Raw genomic sequence first — 26461 nt, forward strand, 5'->3', positions numbered from 1 at the left:
TGCAGGCTGCTGAGTTTGCATATTTTGCTGTGAAGTACAGCCAGACTTCAACCGCTTCACCTTGGGCATTTTTAATCTGTAGCTTTGCTCTAAAAGAATGTACGTACCTGGACCCGCCTACTATCCTCGGAAACGTAAAATGATTGGCTAGAATTCAAAGTGAATCTCAGGGGGAAAAAAAGCACCGAAATGTGCGCTGCTTTTCGGTCTGGTTACTACCATTTATGTTTATGTTATGCCATCATGGCACCGGATACCGGTACCCATCCCTAGTTCAGAGTGAGTGCTACAAAGAGGAAATAAAGTGTATTCAGGAAAGAATCACAATCTCCCCCTCAAGCAGTCTCTGGAAACTGCATCCTATTCTAGATGGTAATGGACTCTTAAGAGTTGGGGGCCGAATCATACAATCTGAACTGGACATCGACACCACTCACCCTCTCATCATCCCTGCCCGACACCACTTGGGAACGCTCTTAATACGGCACTATCACGACACTGAAACACCAAGGAAGACATTTCACAGAAGGTGAAATTAGAGCTGCAGGGTTCTGGATGGTAGGGGCCAAAAGGGCTATCAGCACAGTGCTTTTTAAGTGTGTCACATGCAAGAAATTGAGAGGAAAAGCGGAATGTCAGCAAATGGGAAACTTACCATCTGAACGAATGCAACTTGCACCCCCCTTCACATATGTGGGTGTAGACGTGTTCGGGCCATGGGACATTATAACCCAGCGCACAAGAAGAGGAAAAGCTAGCTCTAAAAGGTGGGCCGTGATGTTCTCATGTCTGTCGACAAGACCAGTCCATATCGAGTTGATCGAATCAATGAGCACAGACAGTTTCATAAATGCTTTAAGGCGGCTTTTTGCAATCAGAGGCCCGGCAACCCATCTCCCGTTTCTGCTCGGTGACAGCTCGTACTTTTCCTTTTTCTCCCTCCCTCCCTCGCTCACAGACACATAACGGGTATGGCAGTCCATTCTCCCTGCAGCATGGACTACACTGCCCATGAGGCTACATTCTTTAGGGCGATGCCTGCAACACTCTGCCTATTGCCTTCATAAAAAAAACATTTCTTCACGTCATTATGAGACGCAAGATTGAGACACAGGCATTTGAACCTCTTAATACGCGTTTTGTTTGGGTTTCCACCGGCGTGGAATTACCAAAAATAGAGAGGGCATAGCCAAACATATGAAACAGGAAAAGACCGCCGTGTAATCCCTTTATTTCAACAAAGTAACTGTATTCTGAATACCACCCTTTTAAACGGTAACTGAATACAGTTACTCACATTTTGTATTTTAAATATGTAACGACGGTACATGTATTCTGTTACTCCCAACACAGTCCATGACTAGGGATCTTCACCAGGAAATCAGGGACGGGTCCACGGGATCTAAACACAGAGTGAACACATTAGAACGAAGGCACAGGTATAGCCTTCGGAGTCTAATACTACGAGAGCAGAGATACACTAACGTGATTCACGCAACAATCCAGCGATAAATGGCTGCCATCCCTCTGCTTAAATGCTGGTAGCATCAGTGAGAATCAGGTGTTTCCACTTCACAGGTGAGTGGGCCGAGGGCATTGACCCGCAATAATTTCCGCCCCGGCGAGTGAGAGAGAGAATGCAGCTGATCAGCTACCTGCTGATCCACCAACACTTGTAATTTACAAAGCAACTTCAAGTGTGCACCTTTGGGATCCATTTGTCAAAGAAGTGAAACGAGCAGAGGGCAGGTGATTTCACTGCGTTAGCTGCAACAGAAAAACAGGGATTACTCAGTGCTGTGTCTGCTTCTAATGACTTCTCCCACATATCAGATATAATTAAGGTTAAATGCTCATCAGGCAACAAACACAATTTGTTATATCTTAATAAAAGATTAAGTTTGAAGGCTCTTATTTTATGTCTTGGAGCAAGATTATTAAGCAAAGACATAAAAGATAGAGATACATAGAAAATAGAAAAACAAAAAATCTGTCTCAATGAAGGACATGCCGGACATGTGACCACACTTTTTCCGCAAGGATTCAGAGTAAGAAAATTACAGTGAAGAACTTCCAGCCCACTTGAGATCAGCATTGGTCTTCATGACCATGAACTTATATGAGTTTGATGTCCTCGCTCTGTCTCACTCTGTGTCTGAATGAAGAGAAAGACAGAAATTCAAAAACTGATCTAACACAAGTACAAGAAGCAGACTTACAGGCATCGCTGTGGTAAACTGAACAGCATGAGCAGCAGTCCCACTGTCAGGCTGAGAGTCTTCATGCTGACTTCACTGTAGACCTGATGATGACGTGTCTGAAGTGATCGGTCCAATGACCACGCTTCAAGACACGTTCTCATCTGCATATTTAAACGAATTCTAAGAAACTGGGAAAAATGATCCACAACCCAACGGTGGTTAATAGATTGGGGTTTTTCTGTACCATGAGACAAGTTTCAGGGACTCAATATATCCGATAAAACAAACTCAAACAAACCACTCATTATTTTACAAATAAATGCATGCACTGATAATGCATGCATAGTCCCAATCTTCACTTTCTGCACAACTTTCCTTTATTCAGGCTGCAGTGAAGGATCTACAGCAGGGGTGGGGAAACTCCAGGCCTCAAGGGCTGGTGTCCTGCAAGTTTTAGACATGACCTTGATCGAAAACAGCTGATTTAAATGGCTAAATTACCTCCTTTTTCATAGGCCTGGTAATGAACTAATTTGATTCAGGTGTGTTGACTGTGATGGGAAACTTCTTTATCTTATGTGTGACAAAGTGGGTGAGAAGACCATTTGTCTATATTCTTAGTTAACATTCTTGTTTTGATTTAACCATATTTCACATGTAATCTGCAATAGGCAAACATCTACTATCCTGGGTTTGTTTATGTTTTGCACTTTTACAGATTATATAATATAACATCTTGGTTTAAATCAATTCATACAAGTTTGCTAAGTTAAGAACTTACCTTGCCTACCTGTCTTGCAGAAACAAAAGGAGGAAATGTAGTTTTACTTCCTGCTTTATACCTTCTGGGTTCATCTGAGGTCACAGGAAGAGACCAAGTGCAGAAGGGGAAGAACTCTTATAATTTAATAAAGTTGATTTTAGAGGGTTTATGGAGAAATAGATTTATTGTTGTAATATGTATTGATTACACCAAAGAGTTTATGTTGCCAGTAAAGAGGAGTAGTAGAGGTTTGAATATAATCATGTTCATCTTACCTACCTACTGAATGGAATAGTCCAGAGGAGAAATTGTTTGGTTAAGTGGACTATTTAAGCAGAAGAACTCAGGTGTTTTGGGGGAAAAGGTTCAGGTCAGTGTAGCTGTGTGCAGGTTGACCTTAATTTCTGTTGATTTAAGTTCAGTTATGTTTATTTGAACTGAGTTATAGAGTTGAGTTTCTTATTTGTTTCTTTGTAAATATTGTTGGGCCACAAAATGGTGAATAAATCACTTGCTACACTGGACAGCATCAGTCTCCTGCACTTCTTTGACCGCTTAAGTCGAGTCCTACCACGTTATGTATTTATCTAATGTACTTTTGTACTTGTTTTTTAGTTACATACATATAGGATAGCATCACAAATGTGTCTTTATGCTTTATCACACCTTCACAGTGGGGCCATTGTAATAGGCCAGAGACATCCAGGCACCTGTGTGCGGGGGGGGCTGTTGCTCATTTCTGGGGGGGAAAGGGAGGTGATTGCTGGTCGTTATTCTCTCTGAAGGGAAGGTTTCAAGGATGAGCTGAACTGGCAGGTATAGAGTGACGCAATGTGCTCTGGAATTCTCTTTGTCTCTGAGTTTTGCCAGTTTGTATATAAGATATCTATCATTAGAGACCATTGTTGTCTCCACTGCAGTGTATATAATAAACTCCACTTCAAAAGACGCTCACTGAGTGTTTGCAGGTTACTTGAAATTTTCACGACATGACCCAGGGTGATATCTAAAACCTGCAGGACACCGGCCCTTGAGGCCTGGAGTTCTCCACCCCTGATCTACAGCGTTAACATTGGAATGTCAGCCGGACTGGAGAAGTGTAGTCGGATGGTAACGAAGAAAGGGAAAGTAGTCAGAACTGAGATGATTGTACTACTAGACGGTAACATTGGAGACATCGAGGATAGCTACAGATACCTAGGAATCCTACAGGCAAATGGGAACCAAGATGACCTGCCTTACCTGCAAAGGGTAAGACAAGTCCTGAGGAGTCAGCTGAATGGAAAGCACAAGATCCAGGCAACCAACACCTACGCTTGAGTTTTTAATACATGGGAGAATGGATGTAGAATGTTGTTTACATCAAATTTTGAACCTACCATCTGAATGTTGCAGCCAAAATCTAAACACATTACACAAAGCAACATTTATCAAATCTTCTATTGTCTAATTTTGGTGAGTCAGAACAAATTTCAATCTAATGTTAATTTTTGTAACTGACGAGTGACATTAAGTGGTTTTGCAGTGGTTATTTGAATAACTGTTCGATTTCTATCAGCTCAAATCAGTCTATTTTCCTCTGGCCTTCACAAAGTATTTTCTCCCAGAGAACCGCCGCTCACTGGATATTTCCTCTTTTTCAGACCATTCTCTGTAAACCATAGAGACCCTAAAGTTTGGGAAAATTCAAGTATATCAGCCATTTATGAAATATTCAGACCAGCTCGACTGGCAAATAACAACCACACCACATTCAAAGTCACTTAAATCTCCTTTGGCTGATTGGATGATTAGATATGAGTTGAACAGGAACAGTACACTGTAAAAAAAAAAAAAATCCTAAAAAAACATTAATATTCCAGCAGTTGGGGCGCCAAAATAATACCAGAAAATAACTTTCATAAAAATACGGTTATTTTCAGTAATGACAATACAGTTTGTTGCCCTAATTTTACATGGGATTTTGCCTTTTTCAAGTGCTTTTAAACATTAAATTAGGAACATTTTAATGTGATTAAACAATGAAATTACCTATAAACAAGGTCAATGAATGCGGCAATATGAATAATAATACTTAAATGTACAGAAATATACAGTTAACAGTTGGTTTAAATAATAATAACAGATTGCATTTATATAGCGCTTTTCGAGACCCTCAGAGCGCTTTACAATTCCACTATTCATTCACTCTCACACTGGTGGAGGCAAGCTACAGTCGTAGCCAGAGCTGCCCTGGGACAGACTGACAGAGGCGAGGCTGCCATATCGCACCATCGGCCCCTCACCAGTAGGTAGTAGGTGAAGTGTCTTGCCCAAGGACACAACGACCGAGACTGTCCAAGCCGGGGCTCGAACCAGCAACCTTCTGATTACAAGGCGAACAGCCAAATCTTGAGCCACGATCGCCCTAAGTAACAATGATAATAATTATTATTTCATGTAACCAACTAACCAACCAGCTCACACCAGGATTTAGTTTGAGTTTGCACAGTGAGAAAATTACAGTGAAGAACTTACAGCTCACTTGAGATCAACATTGGTCTTCATGACAATACACATCAGTGACGCTGACATCATGGCTATCTCACTCTGTGATTGAACAAAGAAAAAAACACAGACAATTCAAAGAACTACTGCTGCAAAAACCACTGGAAATGGTTACACACTAATTAAATTTATTTTAGGTAAGAAAAACCAAAGAAAAAAATGCTTGTGCAAAAGTCAAAGAGATACATGACAAAAATAACCAACATATAATTTCTAATGGCAAGATAAGATGCTCAGGATTACTCATATTTTGTGCGTGAAAACCTGGGAAAAATCTAACACAGACTTACAGGCATCGCTGTGCTAAACTGCAAACACCACAAGCAGCAGTCCCACCGTCAGGCTGAGTCTTCATGTTGCACTGTAGACCTGATGATGCTAATGTTTGAATGATGACTGATTTTGTCTGAATTCATCAGACCGTTCACCCCGCTTTAAGTCGCTTTCTCATCTGCATATTCAGTGCAGTTCTAAGGAAAGTGGAAAAATGATCAAGAACTCTGAAGGTGGTTAATAGATTGGGGTTTCTTGCAACATGAGACAACAGGAAGTTTCAAAGACTCAATATCACTCTGATTATCTGATAAAACAAGCTCAAACAAACCACTTCATCTTCTACAAAGTCCGTACGATGCATGCACTGCATGCATACTTGTATCTCAACTCAGAGTAGTAGATCAAGCTGCAAATATTAAGCTATAATTAGATGGCAAATTCATTAACAGGGATCTTTTCATGGTTAATTAATTTTCTCCATAAACCTCTTCTGTCATTTCAGAATTTTCAGTACTCCTTAATTATCAATTTCTGCACAACTTTCCTTCATTCACGTAAGACATCTGCTCATGCCTGATGTATATCAGTTCAGGTTACACAAATCATTTTCTGCACACAAAATGTTAAAAATGCATTTGTGTATTGATACTCACTTTTGCACACAATAACATCTGTTATGGATGTTTTATGTTGCATATTTGTCTGAATGCTAGCTGCAGAAACATTTCCAAGCTGCATTGGAGGCACAGTTATAAATGATCCCACCTCATGGTAGTGACTAAAAGTAGCAAAAAAAAAAAAAAAAAAAAGCACTCTATTTAAATTTAGAGAAAGACTGTGGCTTTGATTGAATGTAAACACATTCACTGTTCATGCTGGGTACTTTTCTTTGGGGTTTTTTTTTAATTTACAACAGACCACAACCATGCTGACCTTTAACCAGGAAACTGCAATAGAAGATCAAAAATGCTAACGTTGTCTGATTTTGGGCGTTTCTTCATGGTAAAAATGTTATGAGTGCTCCTTTGTTTTGAATTTCTTTTTCACTCCTCCAAGTCGATTATTGCGCAGAGTTTTAGATTTGGTATATTTTTCTTTTTTGTGTGTGAATTTAGACATATGCAAATTCAAAAGTGAAGGCCCCACAACCACGTGATCTGAGGTTTCCTAAGACATATCAAGCAGGGTGCTCCCAGAATGGTACAAAATACACCCTTGGTTGGAATGTTCCCAGAGTAGAGACTCTTGTTACTGTGTATTTACTTCAGCTGTGGGATATCGTCATTGGGAGAAAGCAATGTTTAAAGTCAGTGGGTTCTGTTAAACTCTGATGACTGTAATGGACGGCCCTTGCCATCGCCAGAAACAGGTGCTTGAAAGAGTGGTCACAGTGTACTGACTCAAATAAAAGGGGCATTTTCCTAGAAATGTTCAATGTGGAAAGCAATCATGACCCTGTGCTTGTCAGGTCCCAGCATCCTCGTGTCGCAATATCATGGACAGATTGCTGGTTTTTTTGTGTGTACTAGAAGAGATCTCTTCAGAGACCAACAGAGAGCTGTAGGAGCAAGGGGCATTCTGGTTCAGATGGGTCTGAATTTTGTTGGAAGCCTTACACTCTGAGTGGCTTTAACATGTTATCAGAAATGCTTCAGTCCGAAAACTGTTGACCTGTCTAAGGCTATAAATCTAGTTGAACTGCTTAAGGAGACAGTGGTTCATTACTCTACTGAATCCTTTTTTGATGACCTGTCGACTGATATTGTGGGGAAAAAGAAAGCAAGAAAACTTAATGATTCTCTTGTCTCACTTCTTGCCTTGGACCGCATGCAGACCCACACAGCAAACGATGTTCAGAATCAAAAAATGTTATCCAGTTATAGATAGTATGATGGAAGAAATGGAAAAAACACTTTTCTATCCTGAGCTGTAATATTATGAAAGGTGGTCAGGCTTGAGGCGACTGTTGTTGTGATTTGGTGCTGTAAAAATAAAATTGAACTGAATTCACTAGTGAACCCTGTTGGTGAAAAACAGAAAACACCAGAATTTTTAGACCATGTTCACATATGGCTTCTTCTATGCATGATGGAGCTTTAACCTGCATTTGCGGATGCCACAGTGAATTGTGTTCATGGACTGTAATTTGTGGAAGTATTCTTGAGCACGAGCACTAAATTCCATGAGAGAATGCATCCATGATGTTAATCTCCTGTTCCATCACATCATGAAGGTGCTCTATTAGATTGAGATCTGGTGACTGTGGAGGCCATTCGAGTTGAAGAAACCAGTTGGGGAGATTTCACCTTTCTGACATGAGGCATTATTCTGCTGGAAGCTGCAATCAGAAGATGGGTACACTGTGGTCACAATTAAGGGGCCCAAAGTTGGACAAGAAAATATATCATAATATACCATTGTTATGGCCCTGTCCATAATCTGTTTTGGTGGTTGTTTCCTTTGTCTGTGCCTTTAAGTCTTTGCAGGTCCCTGAGTGGATGAGCTGACGGCTGCCGATTGGTCCGGCGATCATGTGGTCGCATTCAAAATCCCTCCACCAGCAGTTGTCCCGGGGGCAGCCACTGACAGCAGCAGCAGACCTGACCCTGGCCTCCAAAACCTGAGACATTTGTGCCTGTGACTTTGTGCGACTTTTCTCAGTTCTGTATATAGTGTGTACATTAGTTTTCATTGTAAATAGCACATTGTAAATAGCACTGCAACAGAAGGGGTGAGCTGCCTTATTGTTTTTCCTTGCACTGTTTTCTCCTGTTTATTTCAGTTAGGGAGTTAGGTGTAGCGCTTGTCTTTTGTTTGATGTTTGATTTCACATAGGGTTTTAGATAGCACCTCCTCCTGACTTAGCTTGTTTTGTTTGTTATTTTGGCCTTTGTTCACCCCGGAGCTTCATTTTTGCAGTGTAGTGAAATAAATCACCATTCACTAAGACATTGGTTTTCCCTCTGTGTATGGTTTTGGGGACCAGGGCGGGGCAATCTTTTCAAACTTATGTTGCGTTCCTGTACCCCTAGACTGGGGCGTAACAACCATATCATCAAAAGTCTACCCACAAAGCAAAATTGTTATGGCCCAGATCTGGCCCATACAATGTGCTTACACATTGCCCACATACCGCAAAGGATGACGGCCCTTTGGTGGCCCAGATCTGGTTTGCCAGAGGTGGCCCACACATGGGCCAGCACAAGGCCAGTTGCAGACACACTGCTGGCCCTGTGCTGGCCCAAGATGTCAGCCTAATGTGTACCTTAATCAAGCCATGTAATAACAACATGTGCCGGAACATGATAGTGCAAAAGTAACATGACAAAACTCTGCTCCGACTGTGAATGGACTGATTCTTATATAGTGCTTTTCTACTCTCCCAGATTACTCAAAGTGCTCTATACAACAATCCACATTAACACACTTCCTAACTACATTCATACACATTCACTGTCTTGACATGCAGACTGGAGAAGCCAGGAAACAAACCACTAACCTTCTGATCAGTAGGTGACCTGCTCTACCTCCTGAGCTGCAGCCACCCAGTGGTAAACATGAGTAAACCCTCACTAGGGTTTTAGATAAAGTGTACACTCACAAATAGGGATGGGTACCGGTATCCGGTGGCATGATGGCACCGGTTCTGACATAAACGGTAGTAACCAGACCGAAAAGCAGCGCACATTTCGGTGCTTTATTTCGGTGCTTTATTTTCCTGAGATGTCATACACTTTGAATTCTAGTCAATCATTTTACGTTTCCGAGGATAGTAGGCGGGCCCAGGTACGTACATTCTTTTAGAGCAGAGCTACAGATTAAAAATGCCCAAGGCGAAGCGGTCAAAAGTCTGCCTGTACTTCACAGCAAAAGATGCAAACTCAGCAGCCTGCAACAAGTGCTTTAAGCTGATACTGTGATACTGTCAAAGGAGGTAACACCTCAAATCCGATGAAACACCTGGCGACGCATAGCATTTTGTTAAAAGCCGAAAAATGCGCCGTATTTGATAGCTTGCTGCGAGACCTCACACCAAGCGCATCTACTGCGGGTGTGGTGCCTGTTATCGGACCCGGACTTAGCAACATCCCCCAAGAACCCGAAGAGGAGAGTCCTGGCCCCTAGCCCTGCCAGTGTAGCAGAAATGATGACGGATGATGATGGCAGTGCAGCCGTTCTTCTCTGAGTGAGTAGCTTAATGTTGTTTGTGTGTAATTTACGTTGAGTAGGCTAACCACGTTATTACATTAATGCACGTAAGGTGAACTAGCAAACACTGTCGTAGTTACATGCGGCTGTCTTCTTGTTTGATGGCAGATACTCCCTTCACCCTGGCCAAAAAGGCTAAAATGACCAAAGAAATAGTCAGACCTGTTTTCTATGAGCCTGGACCACATAAACCAAACCATAATCGGGCCAGATGTGGCATGCCATCACATAAACAGTGCCATCTACGCCAGGTCTGGACCACATCTGGATGACATACCACTTACCATGCCAGAAGTCAGCCAGCAGTGCCAGCTTGACACCAGATCTAGGCCAGACCTGTCTGTTATGTGGGTATATGTTCACCCATCCAAATCATTGAATTGAGGTGTTCCAGTCACATCCGATGAACTCCAAAACATAGGCATGAAAATGCTTTTACATTCACTGTCAGATGAAGTCGATGAGTTTTGTAAAATGAAACTTTAATGAAGATTATTTCAATTGCATAGTGAAAGAAAATTATAAAATAATTCAATACATGTTTTTACATATTGTTTTTTTATAAACTGAAATAAAACTTTAACGAAGAATGAAGCAGTGATATAAAAATGATTCCACCATCCACACGACATTGTACGTTGACAGCTGTTTCACTGATTAGGATTTTTTAAGACAATTTATTCATGGAGTTTTTCAGCTGCCCTCTCCTGCTCAGCACACCACACCGCTCTCTCGTCGGGTCCCAGCATCTTCGTAAAATAGGGCAGGCATGACCCAGTGATGGAGAACAGCTGTGTGGTTCAGCCAGGGGCGATTTTAGCCCATTTTTGGGGGTGCTTTAGCACCCCCAAAAATGCTGCCAGAGCCATGGTGGCTGAGACGCAGCGGAGCGGAGGTTTAAGTGCCTGGCTTAAAACAGGACATATTAGCTGCATTTAACCTTCAGTTACTCTTTATATAGTTAGGTAGGAGTCAGACCAGGTTTCTTTTTAGCTGAAAAACCTTACACCAGGTAACCTGCAGTGTCTAAAACGTGTTTTCCGACAACGTTTGCTACCCTACAATCCGTCCTGCTCAGTAGTAAATTCAGTGACATTTGACCATCCTGTTGCTCCCATTGAAATGTATACAGCCTATTTAAAATCTAAAACTTAGAATTGTCCGTAGCCTACTGTTGTTACCACTGTCCTGTTTGAAATGGATACTAACTAGCTAACTGACTGGATGCCCATTAACCTTATAACTCCTGTTGTGCGTGTATGTGTGTGTGTTTGTGTACAGAGAGACAGCCAGGTTCATACTGGATATAAGGAAGTTTTTACAAAAAAAGGAGCCACATTCAGGTAAAAGTGTAAGATCAAATGATCCGTCAATCAAGAATAATGTTGGATCAGTGTTTCAATGTTTATATCTTTTATTAGATGTTCATGTGGTTTGGTTATTTGCCTTTTGGTTGAAAGTACACTGAGAGAGGACTTTTTGTTAGTGATCTTAATAGAATTTTTTTCATATTAATGTAATTTTTCATCTAATTGAATACAATCTATTTGTGTATGATTGTCAGTCCAAAGAGGGAGAGAGGAAAGAGGGAACGTGAGAAGAAAGTACAAGGTCAGGAAGAACCAGGTAAGAAAACAGACAGGGAGCAGTGACAGGCACAACAGAAACTGTTAAACTGACAAAGAGAAAAAACCTGATTTTACTCACACAATCTGGAAGTTGTGTCCTCCCTATATTAAAGCTGCTATACAGAATCTGCAAAACAAACTGGGTTGAAACATTTTGACCCTCTTTAACAACATTCCAACATAACACTATCATTGATTGGGGAGATTAAAATTAATGATATATTTTTATGTGGTTCAGCCACAACTCTACTAAAACCTCAGCCAGTAATAGGTAGGCCAACATTTGGACCGTCCAGTTGTCTGTATGACTGCCGCAGTACGTACATCACATTTGCACACTATCAGAAAGAGCCAAACAGCCCTGATGGAGTGAGGAGCTGTAAAGAGAAGCAGAAGCTCTGTTTATATTCTAAAAATGTTTTAAGCTTGTTTCAAAGATTCTGTACTGCAGCTTTAAATGTTTTCCAAAAGCACACATACACTTATCAGTGTTTCTCAAACTTGTTACAGTGTGTACCACCTGATAAAAATCTCAAGCTCTCCCAAGTACCACTATGAATGTGTGAAAGTCATAAATCTTACAACACAAAATTATTATTAATAAATTAGTAAAATTAGCATCTGCAATAAAGATTTTTTCATACATTGTATACATTCAACCACGGGCAAAGTTGCCTCCATTTTTATAGTTTTTATTAATATTTCGTAATAATTTATTCTGTTTTGGGAGTATTTTTATTTATCTGTATTATATTATACATACACATTAAAAGTGAATCTCTGTCCAAAAAATGCACTCAGTTTACTTTTTACTCACTATGAGCATCATTCATTATTCTCCCCCAGTAATTAAGGTTAGGATGTGTATTTTTTATTCCAATCCATTCTTCTTTTGCGGCATTTAAATAACCTTTATCAGATTTGATGGTTTTGTTACAGACTTTTCAAAAAAGTGTTTTGCTTTTCTTTCACAAATGTGGGGATTAAATTGTGTTAAAATGCACAAAACAGTGATGTCATGTTTTGTGACGAGGACCCAGGCACAGAGAGACTTGATGAATTTAAGAAGCTTATGATTTAATAAAGAAATTTGCTGACTTGCACAGAGATGGTAAAATTATGATGACTGATAACGGAGACTAAGACAACAGACGATGAGGACAGGGAGGAACAGGGGTTTAAATGCACCAAAGTGACAGTCAGAGAGAACTCGGGACAACATTTAAGGATGCAGGGACTGACAGAGACAGGTTTATCTTGCCTGGCTGGGCAGCTCTCCTGGGTGCTCAGCACCCCCAAAGCTCTGATCCTGGGTTCAGCCTTCCCTGACAGCACACCCTGCACCCGCTACTCCACCCCTCCCCTGCAGCTGAGCCACAAACCACACATACTTTTACATTCACTATCAGATGAAGTCGATGAGTTTTGTGAAATGAAACTTTAATGAAGAATAAAGCAAAACAACACAATGTGATAGAAAAATGATTTCAATTGCATAGTGAAAGAAAATTATAAAATAATTCAATACATGTTTTTACATATTGTTGCATTATAAACTTTCCTCATCAGATGAAGCTCTTTAAGACATTGTCATATCAGGCTGGGTCAAAATCTCTTTTGGTTGTCAAATTGTTCTTTTGCCCACTCTGCAGTCTGTTTAACACACAAAAGCCTTTTGTGTGTCTTGATCCTGTAGAAAAGTCAGTATCATTATTTTGCTCTCATATTCACACATTTTACGGTTAATAGCAGAGTTACGGCTTCAATCTCAACGATTATACATTGCTTATACATGACTTACTTGGCAAACATTAGTGATTGTATCAAAGAGACAGTGAAAGACAAACTTACACAAATGCTGGTGTGGGGCATTGTCTGTGAGTTTTCACGATGGAGACGATGTTCGCCTTTGGGATGCGTTTGTCAAAGAAGTGAAAACAACAAAAGTCAGGAGAAATCACTGCCTTAGCTGTAGCAGAAAAACAGGGATTACTCAGTGCTGCGTCTGCTTCTAATGACTTCTCCAACATACCAGATATAATTAAGGTTAATGCAACAAAATACAATTTGTTATATCTTAATGACAGATACAGTTTGAAGGCTCCTATTTAAGTTAAAAAAATAAATATGTCTCAGTGAAGTACATGCCGAACATGTGACCACACTTGTTTACACGAGGATTCAATCTACTTAATTACAGTAAAGAATTTAAGATCAACACTGGTCTTCATGGCCATGAACTTATATGAGTTTGATGTCCTCGCTCTGTCTCACTCTGTGTCTGAATGCAGAGAAAGACAGAAATTCAAAAACTGATCTAACACAAGTACAAGAAGCAGACTTACAGGCATCGCTGTGGTAAACGGTGAACAGCACGAGCAGCAGTCCCACTGTCAGGCTGAGAGTCTTCATGCTGACTTCACTGTAGACCTGATGATCCTGATGTTTCAAAAGATGTCTGAATGATCGGTCCGATCACCCTGCTTTAAGTCACGTTCTCATCTGCATATTCAAACCATTTCTTAGAAACTGGAAAAATGATCAACAACCCCAAAGGTGGTTAATAGATTGGGTTTTTTCTGTACCATGAGACAACAGGAAGTTTCGGGGACTCAATATATCTGATAAAACGCTCAAACAAACCACTCGGTGCTCTACCAATAAATACATGCACTGATAATGCATGCTTAGTCCCAATCTTCACTGTCTGCACAACCTTCCTTTATTCAGGCTGCAGTGAAGGTCGACAGTAGAATCGCGAGACAACATTTGAAACATTTGCTGATATCTGATCCATTTGTATATTGATACTCAGTTTTTCCACACAATAATATGTAGTATGGATGTATTATGTTTACACCTTGTATATTTGTCTGAATGCTAGGTGCACCATATTTCCAGGCTATAGCCATTTGTCAATATACACTGACAGCAATCAGCGAGGCAGCACTTAAGATGTATTCAGCGCCAGTTCGTCAGCTACCTAACTGTGGTAAGCAGGCCTCCAGAACCTTACACTTCTAACCTGCAAAGTAAGCTTCAAATTCAGAAACCATCTTCTCGCTGCCACATTTCCATGGTGTGTCATTGCTTATCTCTCTGTTTATAATAAAGCTTGTGAAAAACCCTCCGCCTGTCTTTTGATTTGGGTCCCCACCCACATACTGGCCTCCGGGCCCCATTGACAATAATGAGTGTTGGTTTGTTTTCAGTTTCTCTCTTTCCCCCAGCTTGATCATTGGGTGGAGATTGGATATCTGATTCTTCAGCCAAACACATCGATTATCATCTACTTCATCAGCGGCAGTGTGGTAAGACCTGCCGTGCACGTCTCTGCATAATATTATGCCTCCAAAGAGGAGTGTAACAGGCCTCTTAGTTCTTTAAGTGTTCTTGCTCTTACGTGCTCTCCTTGTTTCTAGTGGTTCTTCTGCTGACTGAAGAGCCTCCTGTTCTTAGTCCTTATCAGCATACAAGCAAGCTGTTTTTAACGGGATACTACAGATTGTTTTACCTTAACATTAAAAAATAGAAAGGTCGTTTATTGTTTCACTGAAATAATAATGTTAAAAGTCAATGTAAATTAGCAGAAATACCTTCATGTACCTTCATGTCAGAAACTCCCCACTACATATCCACACTGTGTCATTGCTTATCTCTCTGTATGTATTATTATTTTTCTTATTATTTATTATTAAGCTTGTGATCAACCTTCCGCCAGTGTCTGGATCCCTCCCACGTACCCGGTGCCCGTTGACAATAATGAGTGCTGGTTTGTTTTCAGTTTCTCTCTCTACCAAGTTGGCCATTGGACGTAGATTGGATTCTTTGTTCTTCAGCCGAACACGCCTGATTATCATCTACATCATTAATGACAGTGTAATAAGACCTGCTGTGCTCGTCTCTTGCCTCCAAAGAGGAGTGTAACAGTCCAAACCGAGTTCTCCAAGAGGCTACCTTGTGTTCTTGCTCTTACGTCTCCTTGTTTCTAGTGGTCCTTCTGCCGACTGAAGAGCCTCCTATCTCCAGTCCTCATCACCATGCAAGCAGCTACACTCATCAAACCAATCTGAATTACCTTCCTCAAATTCCCCATTGGCCTGCTCACCCTCCAGTGGTAACATTTACGTGGATTTCAAACAGCATTCTGTTCCTCTGGAAAACTCCAAAAATCTTGGGATGCTTTGTAAAATGTAAATAAAAATGAAATGCAATGATCTTTAAATCTCATACACACATACTGTTATTGTCCTCTGGGCACCCTCATTATTCTTAGTGCCAGTTGGTTGTATTAAACCCTGCCAGCAGTGTAGTTTATCTTCCATACCCTTACTCTATTAGCAGCAGCCTGAACTATTGATACATAGCAGGCTATATATATGGTCACTTACTGTTTAACATCTGAAATTGTGAAATGATAAAAGCTAACAAAACTACATAGAAAGTTTTGTTAGCTTTTGTATAAAGTCAAAGCAATTTTCTTTTTAAAAAGTGTTTTTCTTTAGGGAAACTTAAAGTAATATCCACCCCTCCTCCTCCACATGGAAAGTTTTGTTTATGACTGACTTGAGCAGCACTCGGTGTGTGCTTTTGCTGTGGTTATTTGAGTTACTGTTTCCATCCTGTCACCTCAAAGCAGCCTGACCATTTCCCTCTGTTTGTCACATGGGCCTGAAGGCCAGTACTCCTAATCTGGTTACCCCCTAAAAAGCACATCTTCATGAAGTCTTAAAGTAATCCACTCCTTCTCTCACATGGAAAATTCAAAATGTATGAATATGAAAATATTTCTTTACACTTTAATTTTAAACTTTTGATAACTATTGATGACTTCCAGTTTTCACATTGCATTTGTTTACTTAAACGTCTGTGCAGATTCACATTCAACTTCAGAGCAGCTCAGATAATTTTCCCACGTTCAGATAATGAGTTTGTGAAAGTCCTCCCTATGACACATTTTCCACTTTGACCTTCAACTACATTAACAAACTTTTATAACCTGCATTCTGATGAATTCCATTAATTAGGCCACCGCATAAAAGAACACATTCACTGTCAGATGGAGTCGTTGATTTGTGTGAAACAAAATTTTATTCAAGAATGAAGCAAAACAATACAAAGTGAGATACAAATGCTTTGGATATACTGCATCTGTATCACAATGGCAAAGTGAAAACAAATCTGAACCTGGAAATAACCTCAAAGTCTGCAAAATCAAAAATATTTCAAATTAACGACAGCTCAGTATGAGATAAGCAGCAGGAAAATAAAGTGGAATATAAGGAGGTGTTTCCTGCTCTACAGGTGGTAACCTGAACTGAAATCAACTGCACCCTGACTGAGGACAAGTGGCACTGCATTCTTGAGAAATGCACTTCGACTGTGATTTGGATGTTTGTGGGAAAGTAAGTTACAGAGCAGAATGTTAATGAGCCCAAAACACACCTCAGAGCTTTGAAGAACATCTCCAAGACCAAAGAAAGCCTAGCAGCGCTCTTTGGGACATGTGACAAGTTTGTCACATCAAGCTGGGACAACATGCTGTAAGTGAATGTAGGCAGTGTGGACAAAAGTTTGGGCCACCTACACGCTACACCCACAGGCCATGGAAACACATGATGCTGAGTCAGCAGTGCACTGGAGACGTTTTTAAAGCCCTCTGTCTCTGCACTCTCCCCACCATGTAACTTTATCCAATCTGCCACTGAATGCTTTCACTTTCAGATGATTGTGGTATTTCAAAGACAGAAGTCTCACAGTCTTCAAAGCGACTGATTCTTTCACAAATGCTTGTAAAGACTGCCAATTGTAAAGATGTGTTTGATTTCATATACCTGTGGCAACGAAACAGAAAACCTCAGAAAAATAATTTTTAACATTTCATTCAAATTCTAAAATTGATATCTTTATTTTGAATTAAATCAATGCATAATAAATGTATCTTGTCTTCAGAAATGCTGACAGTAATTAAGCAGGCACATTATGGAGAGGTCAAAACTCCAGCAATACATCTGGATTAAAAAGCAAATTCATGGAGTAATTGATGCAGTTCGGCTTATTGCGCGGTAGATTCTCCATCTCTTAATTGTGTTATTTTCTTTGGACAAATTCTTTCAGTGCCCAATTCTCATTCTGTCTCACGCAGAAATCCCCTCTGGGTGTCTTGATCCTGCAGAAAAATCTGTATCATTATTTTGCTCCATATTAACTTTTAAATGGTAAATGGACTGGTTCTTATACAGCGCTTTTCTACTCTTCTGAGCACTCAAAGCACTTTACACAACTTGTGCATTCACCCAATTAAACGAACACATTTTTCTAAGTGCTTTCTAACCAACATGCACACACACATTCATACTCCGATGGATGCATCAGAGAGCAATTTGGGGTTAGTATCTTGCCCAAGGATATTTGGCATGCAGACTGGGGGAAAGCCGGCAATCAACCCACCGACCTTGCGATCAGTAGATAACCTGCTCTACCCCACGCATTACAGCTTCTATGTGGAGGATAATACATTATTTTGGCAAATATTTGTGACTGTGTTAAAGAGACTGTGAAAGACAAACTTACACAAATGCTGGTGTCGTGCATTTGCTGTGAGTTTTTTTGATGGATTTGATCTGCTTTGTTGGGATCTTTCTCTCATAGAATTTAAAACAGCAAAGGTCAGGTGTTGGTTTCACTCCATGAGCTGTAAGAGGAAAATCAGAGATTTGTCAGTACTGATGTCCAACACATCACAAATACTTTTTCATGTTTTTAGTAATTAAGGTCAACGCTCAGCAGGCACCGCAGTGATGTTTATTATATCTTAATAAAACATACACTTTGAAGGATCATATTTTATGTCTTAGAGCAAGATTATTAACTCGATTTCACAGTTAAAATGTAATGAAGAAAAAACATCACAATGAGGGATGTCCAACAACATGCCAGAATGTAAGGGTCTAATTTTCCTTTTCTTATTCCTTTATAGTGCAGACAGCGGAGGTGTCAGCCTCCGGTATGTACCACCGGCAGATAGCGGAGGTGGCTGACATCCAGAAATCCTATCAGAGGCTGGACAAAGCTGGACTGAAAGACAGCACAGAGGCACTAATCATGGCCGGAGTCTATCACACCTGGTAAGACCCCAGGTGCAGGCTATGTAAAGATGTCCCTCAGACAATCCAGCACATAACAGCAGGGTGCAAGATGCTAGCAGGCAGGGCATACATGAAACGCCATAACCAAGTGGCCGGCATAGTGTACAGGAACATCTGTGCCGAGTACAGCCTGGAAGTCCTGAGGTCAAAATGGGAGACGCCCCCAAGGGTGATGGAGAATGACCGAGCTAAGATCCTGTGGGACTTCCAATCGGACATAGTGGTGGTAGACAAACAGAAGACGACGGCCGTAGCGATCGATGTAGCGGTTCCGAATGACAGCAATATCAGAGAGATGGAACACGAGAAGCTCGAGAAAATCCAAGGGCTCAAAGAAGAGCTGGAGAAGATGTGGAGGATGAAGGTAACAGTGGTCCCAGTGGTAATCGGAGCAACAGGTGCAGTGACTCCCAAACTAGGCGAGTGGCTCCAGCAGATCCCAGGAACAACATTGGAGATCTCTGTCCAGAAGAGCACAGTCCTGGGAACAGCTAAGATACAGCGCGGGACCCTCAAGCTCCCAGGTGTTTGGTAGAGGACCCGAGCTTGAAGGATCAAAGCTGCCCGCAGGGGCGCGAGGGGAATATATATATATTTAAAGATTTTCTCAAGCTATTCGGATCAGAAGAAAGTAAAATACTGTAGTTCTGTGTTTTTTATATCAATTGTGATAGATACAAAAAGCACAGGTAATGGATGGATTCAAATGGATGTCATTACATTAACAGAATGATATATTTAGAGGTGTTATAAGAATATGCTGCTTGAGAGCAACACTGTTTTTCTTGAAACACAAATCAGTTTGAGAGCCTCAGTAAAGCTGTTACTCCATCTTTGGACAAAGAGAAAAATGCGATTTGATTAGTCACAAACCAAGGAAGTTCAAACCAGCGCTAAACTAGGCTGGCTAGCTTTTAGCGGCAATATTGTGTTACTTTTTTATTTAAACTTTATGTTTTAATTTTGCATTCAAGGAGATGATCAGAAACTGGTTATGTTTATTTTAGCGAAGTAATTACACCAAATGACAAAATAAAATAAGTAAGATTTGTAGAAAAAGTAAGATGCTGGAAAATCAAATCAGCATTATAAAGTTAGAGGAATAGCTAACTGGACGCTTTTGAGCCTCACAAGATAACAAATACTGCAAAAATAAAAAAAGATTTATTGAAATTTAACTTTAAGATTAGCTGTTAAAAAATTTTCATACTTTGCACGTACATGTGAAAACAAGATTGAAAGTCCATTGATTTATTGTTGTGATAATCTGTGAAATTCAGCAGTTATCTCTTTTAATTTAGTTCAGGCTTCTTTAATAATGCTTATGTCCATCCTCTTTCCACTGTTGTCCATGTTGTAGACAACGGGTGACCAATCTGACACTGGGCTAGTTCTCAAATACATTTTTAAATCCTGTCATTATTTGAAATTTTCCTTTATGTCATAACAACAGTTTTTTGTATTTGTTCGTTTTTTGCCTGGAGTGGACAGTGGGCTAACAGACGCACGTCCAACATCATAGCACTGAAAAGAGATTTTTTTCTCTTTTCAGTTTGTTTCTTTGTTTTCAATGCTTTTCCATCATCTATATTATTTTTTAGTAGATCAACTGTGATGATAAATCCAAAATGCACATGAAATGACCGTAGATGGCCTGAATGTAGAAGAACAGATATGTTGCTGAAACTGCAATCAATATTGTTCAGCATGTACTGTGAACATAGATGAGTTTGGTGGCCTAGCTGCTGCACTTGTGTTTGTACAAAAAGACAAATGCACAGAAAAATTAAGCTGTTTCAAACAAAATATGTGTTCTTCATCCTTTTCATCGAGCTGAGATAATTATCTGTGTTAGGAAGATGATGTTTTAAATGTAAAATTTAGTGTTTAATTTAAAGAGGCATCAAAGTCCATGCCTTTTAATTAGTCAGAGGCTAAATTTAGGAAAAATGATACTTTTACAATCATTTTCAAAGAAAACAAAAACAAAAAGAAAAAAATGCAGAATTGAATTCTCACAGTAGAGTTTCCCACCAGTCAAGAAAAAGTAGGCTAACAGACTTACGTGTGGCATCGCCGTAGTAAATGATGAACAGCACAAGCAGCAGTCCCACCGTCAGGCTGAGAGTCTTCATGTTGATTTCACTGTAGACCTGATGATCCTGATGTTTCAGAAGATGTCTGAAGCGATCAGTCCGAACACCCCGCTTTAAGTCGCTTTCTCATCTGCATATTCAATGCACTTCTAAAGAAAGTGGAAAAACAATCAACAACCCCAAAGTTGGTTAATAGAGTGGGTTTTTCTGTACCATGAGATAACAGGAAGTTTCAGGGACTCATTATCAGTTTGATTATCTGATAACACAAACTCAAACAAAACGCCCATTGTTCTACAAAGTTCTTACATTGCATGCATTGTCTTTATATCACAAAGTTAGTAGGTCAAGTTGCAAATGTCAAGATGTAGTTTGATGATAAACTCTTCTTTTTGTGGTTCGTTCATTCATCCTGTTTCCTTGATTCAACATTTCCTGTCATTTTATAATTCTCACCGATAGTCCCAAATCATCACTTTCTAAAAACCTTCGCTTTATCCAGGATGCAGTGAAGGTCTGTGTGAGAATAAACAGGCAGCAGGTAGTTATTCAAACCATCAGTAATGAGTTACCGAACATTTTTATGTTACTGATCAGATCTTCATACAGTAACATGTCTGATGAGTGTACATTCGCATGTTGCTGGACGTCTGGAGCGCCACATTTCCGAGCTACATTGCACCAGAGTCCCACCAACAGGTAAAAGCAATCAAAGCACTATAGTTAAAGTTAAAGAAGGACAGCAGTTTTAATGTTCATGTTGTGTATGTATATATATATATATATATATATATATATATTTTTTTTTTTTTTTTTTTTTTTTTTTTGGTATGAGACCAGACCCTATCATGCCAAACCTTAACCAAGAAACCACAACAAAAGATTTAAGATGCTAAAGTCAGCCACACACCCACTGACTCTGGTTCTTGAGGTTTCTTCGAAGACTTCTCTCTAAGGTGAAGGTGATATCTGGCTGTTCTTTGAACAAATAGACAAATCTCCCCAACTTTACTTTCTTTTTTAGATACATTCAGTTCTCAGACTTCAAAACCCCCCAAAAAACTACTTTCAATATTAAAAGCAGGATATCAGCAATTACTTCTCCCAGGTCCAGCCAAGAAAGCCATATCTCATCTTTACAGTGCCTTGAATCAAACTGATGTGTTGGATGTAATGAGCATCCATGCTGTAGCACAGGTGTGGAAAAATAAACTTGCTGTAGACATCACTGAAGAAGAGTAGGATGTGATTTGGGATCATACAAAAAAGTTATCAGTGTGTAACTGTACTGCGTAACCCTGCTGAAATGTAAAATTCTGCACCGTGTGAAACTCTCACCACATAAAACACAAATGAATCATCAGCTTCCACCTCTGTTTGAACTGCAAGGCCTCAGCAGGAACTTCTACGCACTGTGTTTGGTCATGTCTGAAAAATTCAGTCCTGCTGGACATTTTGCAGGATAAAGATACTGAGACTGTATTTGAAAACTGAGCCTTTATCGCTGCTTTTTGACTTCCAAGTTGGCACAATGTTCCTGACACCAACCTAAATACACTTTATGATAGTTTTGAAAATGCTGCACAAACACAACACGTCTTAGATAAATAACAAACTTCCAGTAAAACAACCTGGCAGCAAATTCTTATGGAATGTTTTCCTCTGGCATGTTTCACCTGCTTTCTTCGCTCCTCAAGGGAACAGTTTGTGAGAATTTGACCTTTGTCTGTTTGTTTAGCTACCTCTTCAGTCACTTCGGCGACTGGGTTTCAGGTCTCGTTGATGACTGAAAATATTTGGTGGCTGTTTACAACAAGGTCACTGTTTGCCACAGCTGTCACCGCTTGATTGTTTCATCTTTGTTTTGCCTCTGTTGCAGGCCTGTGCTGTGCACTATTAGCTTAATATATACTTACTTATTTTTATTTCTCTCCTACCACCTTCATATTTTCATGTAGTAACATGCTGTGTTGTGCTGAGCCATTTGTTTTACCAAAAGAGTGAATCAAAAAACATAAAGCTGTTTTTTTTTCACCACTGTTGCATGCTAACTATGGGGTTGTTGGTCTCCTGGCATGAGTACACAAAATATTGAGAAAGAACAACGTGAAGTTTCAGGGCCTCGGTATCACTCTGATTATCTAATAAAACAAGCTCAAACAAACCACTCCATCATGTGGTCCTTACATTGCATGCACTGCATCTTTATATCTGTATATCTTTTTTGTCAAACCTCTTCTGTAATTTCATAATTTTCCTCAATATTCCTTAATCATCACTTTCTGCACAACTTTCCTTTATTCAGGCTGCAGAAGAATCACAGAGCAACACGTAAGACATTTGCTCATGTCTGATATGCATCAGTTCAGGTTACACAAATCATTTTCTGCACACAAAATATTAAAAATGCATTTGTGTATTGATACCCACTTTTTCACACAAAAACATGTAGTATGGATGTTTGCATGTTGCATATTTGTCTCAATGCTAGCTGCAGAAACATTTCAAGCTGCATTGGAGGCACAGTTATAACTGATCCCACCTCATAGTTTTAAGCAACTACAAGTACTGTAGTTAAAGTTAGAGAAAGACTGTGGCTTTGATCAAATGTAAACACATTCATGCTGGGTACTTTTGTTTGTTTGTATTACAACAGACCACAACCATGCTGACCTTTAACTGCAATAGAAGATCTAAAATGCTAACGTTGTGACCCGCTCACTGTGAATCTGGGCGTTTCTTCATGTTAAAAATGGCATGTCTCCTTTGGTTTGAATTTCTCCTTCTCTTAAAAACTAGACATACATTAAGATAAAAGCAGAAATTCTAATATTCACTGCTACTTAAAACATAGCTCAGCTGTGACCACGCTGACCAAGAGTATGATGGAGCATCTGTGATGAGTGGGTCATATTCTGGTGTAGCAGGATGGATAAAGGACACAGTTCCCAATGCAGGAAATGTATTTTCTTTGCTAGAACACTTATTTATACCTGCATCTTTCATCCATTACATAAGACTGACAGTGCAGCAGGAAGTGTTTCATGGGGCACCAAGAGAACTGCAGTGCTTTTGTAATATGTGCAGATCTTCTTGACATATACTGTGCTGCAATATCATGGACAGATTGCCGGTTATTTTGTGTGTACTAAAAGAGATCTCATCAGAGACCAATGCACAGAGAGCTGTAGAAGCAAAGGGGGAATCTGGTTCAGATGGATGTGATATTTTGTTGGAAGCCTTACACTCTGAGTGACTCTAACATGTTATCAGAAATGCTTCAGTCCAAAACTGTTGACCTGTCTGAGGCTATAAATCTAGTGGAATCACTGATGGCACGCTCATACCTGGACGGGCCGATGGTGATATTTCGTTTTCATGGGCCGATGTTTTTTGTTTTTTTAATAACGGTATAAACAATAAAAGGTGGTGGATTGGCCAGATGCTGGCAGATGTGTAAAAATAACTCAGTTGTTTGGTGGTGGCTATGGCGGAGCTTCCACAGAGGCCAGCAAGTGGATGAGGGAAAGAGGAGGAGAGACCCGAGGCGCCGGTCCGAGTGTCAGGTGAACTGAACTTCAGGTAAGAAGTTATGACCTGCAGTCTATCTGGGTCAGATATAAACCAAGTTTAGGTGGAGTTTATTTTCGTTGTGCTGAGTTTTTACAATCAGTTACAATCACTGGTACTGTGTACTAGCTATCATGACGGAGTTACTATACAGCTGGGTGGGTGCTCTGATGTTGCTGATAGTGAACGTTATTTTATTCATAAGGTTAGTAGAGTTGCCAACCATCCCGTAAAAAATGGAATCGTCCCTCATTCAGAGAAAATATTACGTGTTTCGGATTGAGCTGAGAAGGAACACAGTTTGTCCCGTACTTTAGCTAGAATGGAAAAAGACACAATGCTTGATTTATTCTGTGTCTTTACGCTGCAGCTGTTTATTCTCCTCTCATTCTCTCCCCCTCCCTCTCCTGTTGCTACTTCAATGATGAAACTGATCAATAATCAGCTGATCGGCATTTCTGCCACGTCCTGTCTCTCTTGTTTATCGCCCACTTTGCCAGAAAGAGGAAACCGCCGGGTGTCGCACTAAACAACAGCAGCACGTTTAAGCTTGATCAGCTGTTGTTAGAATTTATTTAATATTAATTTCTAGTATCAGCTGATGTTTGCTGGAGCCACAGACGTAAAAGCTGCTGGTCATGATGTCGGTTTGGTTATCTGGTGAGAGGGAAACATGAGGATGACACCAGGAGATGTCCTTACTGAACCATCAGAGCTGAACAGGTGATGGAGAAACAGGTTTACCTTTTAGGTGACATGAATGAGTTGAAGGGAAGTTATGAACTGTTTCTGAGAGACAAAAAACACCAGGATCCTTTGCTAAGTAGCTGACAGCTGGTAACTGTGCAGGGGCGGGTCTAGCAAAGTGTTGCTGAGAGACAAGTAGGGCATTAACAGGGAGAGGGGGGCACAAAGACATACTTTCTTATTTTGCCCGGACTGATTTTTTGTCCCAGTCCAGCCCTGGGCACGACACGCAGTGAATTAATCTGAGAAGGTGCATTAAAAAAAATAAATGGTGCCAGCGGTGCACATTGCAAATCAGCTAGCATAGACACATTAGTTGTGCCTCTTCTTAATGACGGTATCTTAGCTAACAACCCCAACTACCAGATTCAGCTTGTAATTGGCTAAAAATAACTTAGCCTACTGATGAGAGGGACGTTGTTAGCTTTCCACATTCTGACACTTCAAAAGCTTCAGGAGCTTTCCGTTCAGCGCAGCATCAGCAATACACGGATACATCCGTAGACTCGAGACAAAATTCACAACGTGTTTTGGGGACTTTCAGGTGTATGGACCAATGTTTTCTTTTCTGATCAAACCAGAAAGCTTTAATGAGCAGCTGGATTTGTCTCGCGTTACCAGCTGGACACAGAGGACATCAAAATGCAGCTGATTGAACTGAAAAGCTCAACTCTGTGGGGGGTCAAAGTTTGCAGAAATACAGATGCAGCTGGAATCCACAGCTGTGCGTGTTCATGGAGCTGCATTTTCACCTGCTGGACATCACTAGCTGACAAGTTTAACTGTCTTCAGAACATTGCAGAGGCCTTACTGATAGTATTTGGCTCTACATATCTGTGTGAGCAGATTTTCTCTCACATGAAGAGTGTCCTCAGGTAGCCGTCTGAATGCTGGACACTCGGAGACCTGTGTCTCTGAGTGGGAGACCAGAGATCACATAACATGTGTATCCCTGTATTAACAAACATGCCATATTGGCCCAGTTTATTTTTCTTATCATTGTTGTGAGGAGGCCATAAATAGCATTTGCATGTTCTGTTGTACAGTTCATTTGCTGGTATGGATAAAAAGTGTCTTTCTTTGTTTCAAAATAGCTGATAACTATTTGCTGATAGCGGCCAATATCTGCGAACAAATATAATTCTATAAAGTGGTTCTATATAGTGTGTAACTGTTAATATAGAGCGTTGTTAAATTTATTGCTAATGCAATCATATAGCACACTGACCTCTGAGGAAATTTTAGATGGCACTCATCATCAGAAAGGTTGTCTACC

The 26461-nt window shown here is 40.2% G+C and overlaps 1 protein-coding gene and 3 long non-coding RNA genes across 5 annotated transcripts in view; 1 reads left to right on the plus strand and 3 right to left on the minus strand.

Annotated features, from left to right (window-relative positions):
• Window positions 1–14066, minus strand: part of LOC309711565 (uncharacterized protein) — a 68892-nt gene extending 54826 nt beyond the window's left edge. Inside the window, exons 1-3 of one of the 2 annotated variants that reach the window (XR_014278009.1) lie at window positions 13970–14066; window positions 13476–13531; window positions 13265–13314 (exon numbers count right to left, since the gene is read on the minus strand). The gene's annotated coding sequence lies outside the window, so the exon portion shown is untranslated. Of the gene's footprint in view, window positions 1–13264; window positions 13315–13475; window positions 13532–13969 lie in introns of those variants that run through there. The other variant, XR_014278008.1, reaches the window with a different exon arrangement.
• On the minus strand, window positions 5259–8212 carry LOC309711577. The gene is made up of 3 exons (XR_014278014.1): window positions 5802–8212; window positions 5482–5553; window positions 5259–5371 (listed from the first exon to the last, which is right to left on the minus strand). It is a non-coding gene; the product is annotated as an uncharacterized lncRNA (long non-coding RNA).
• Window positions 11596–14928, plus strand: LOC309711582. The gene is made up of 3 exons (XR_014278019.1): window positions 11596–11622; window positions 14509–14616; window positions 14855–14928. It is a non-coding gene; the product is annotated as an uncharacterized lncRNA (long non-coding RNA).
• A 1768-nt stretch (window positions 14929–16696) lies between these two features.
• LOC309711469 lies at window positions 16697–20970 on the minus strand. The gene is made up of 3 exons (XR_014277980.1): window positions 20838–20970; window positions 18198–18318; window positions 16697–17793 (listed from the first exon to the last, which is right to left on the minus strand). It is a non-coding gene; the product is annotated as an uncharacterized lncRNA (long non-coding RNA).
• Between the last annotated feature and the right edge of the window lie 5491 nt (window positions 20971–26461).

This window comes from Aulonocara stuartgranti (genome assembly GCF_965226115.1).
Source record: "Aulonocara stuartgranti genome assembly, chromosome: 7".
NCBI lineage: Eukaryota > Metazoa > Chordata > Actinopteri > Cichliformes > Cichlidae > Aulonocara > Aulonocara stuartgranti.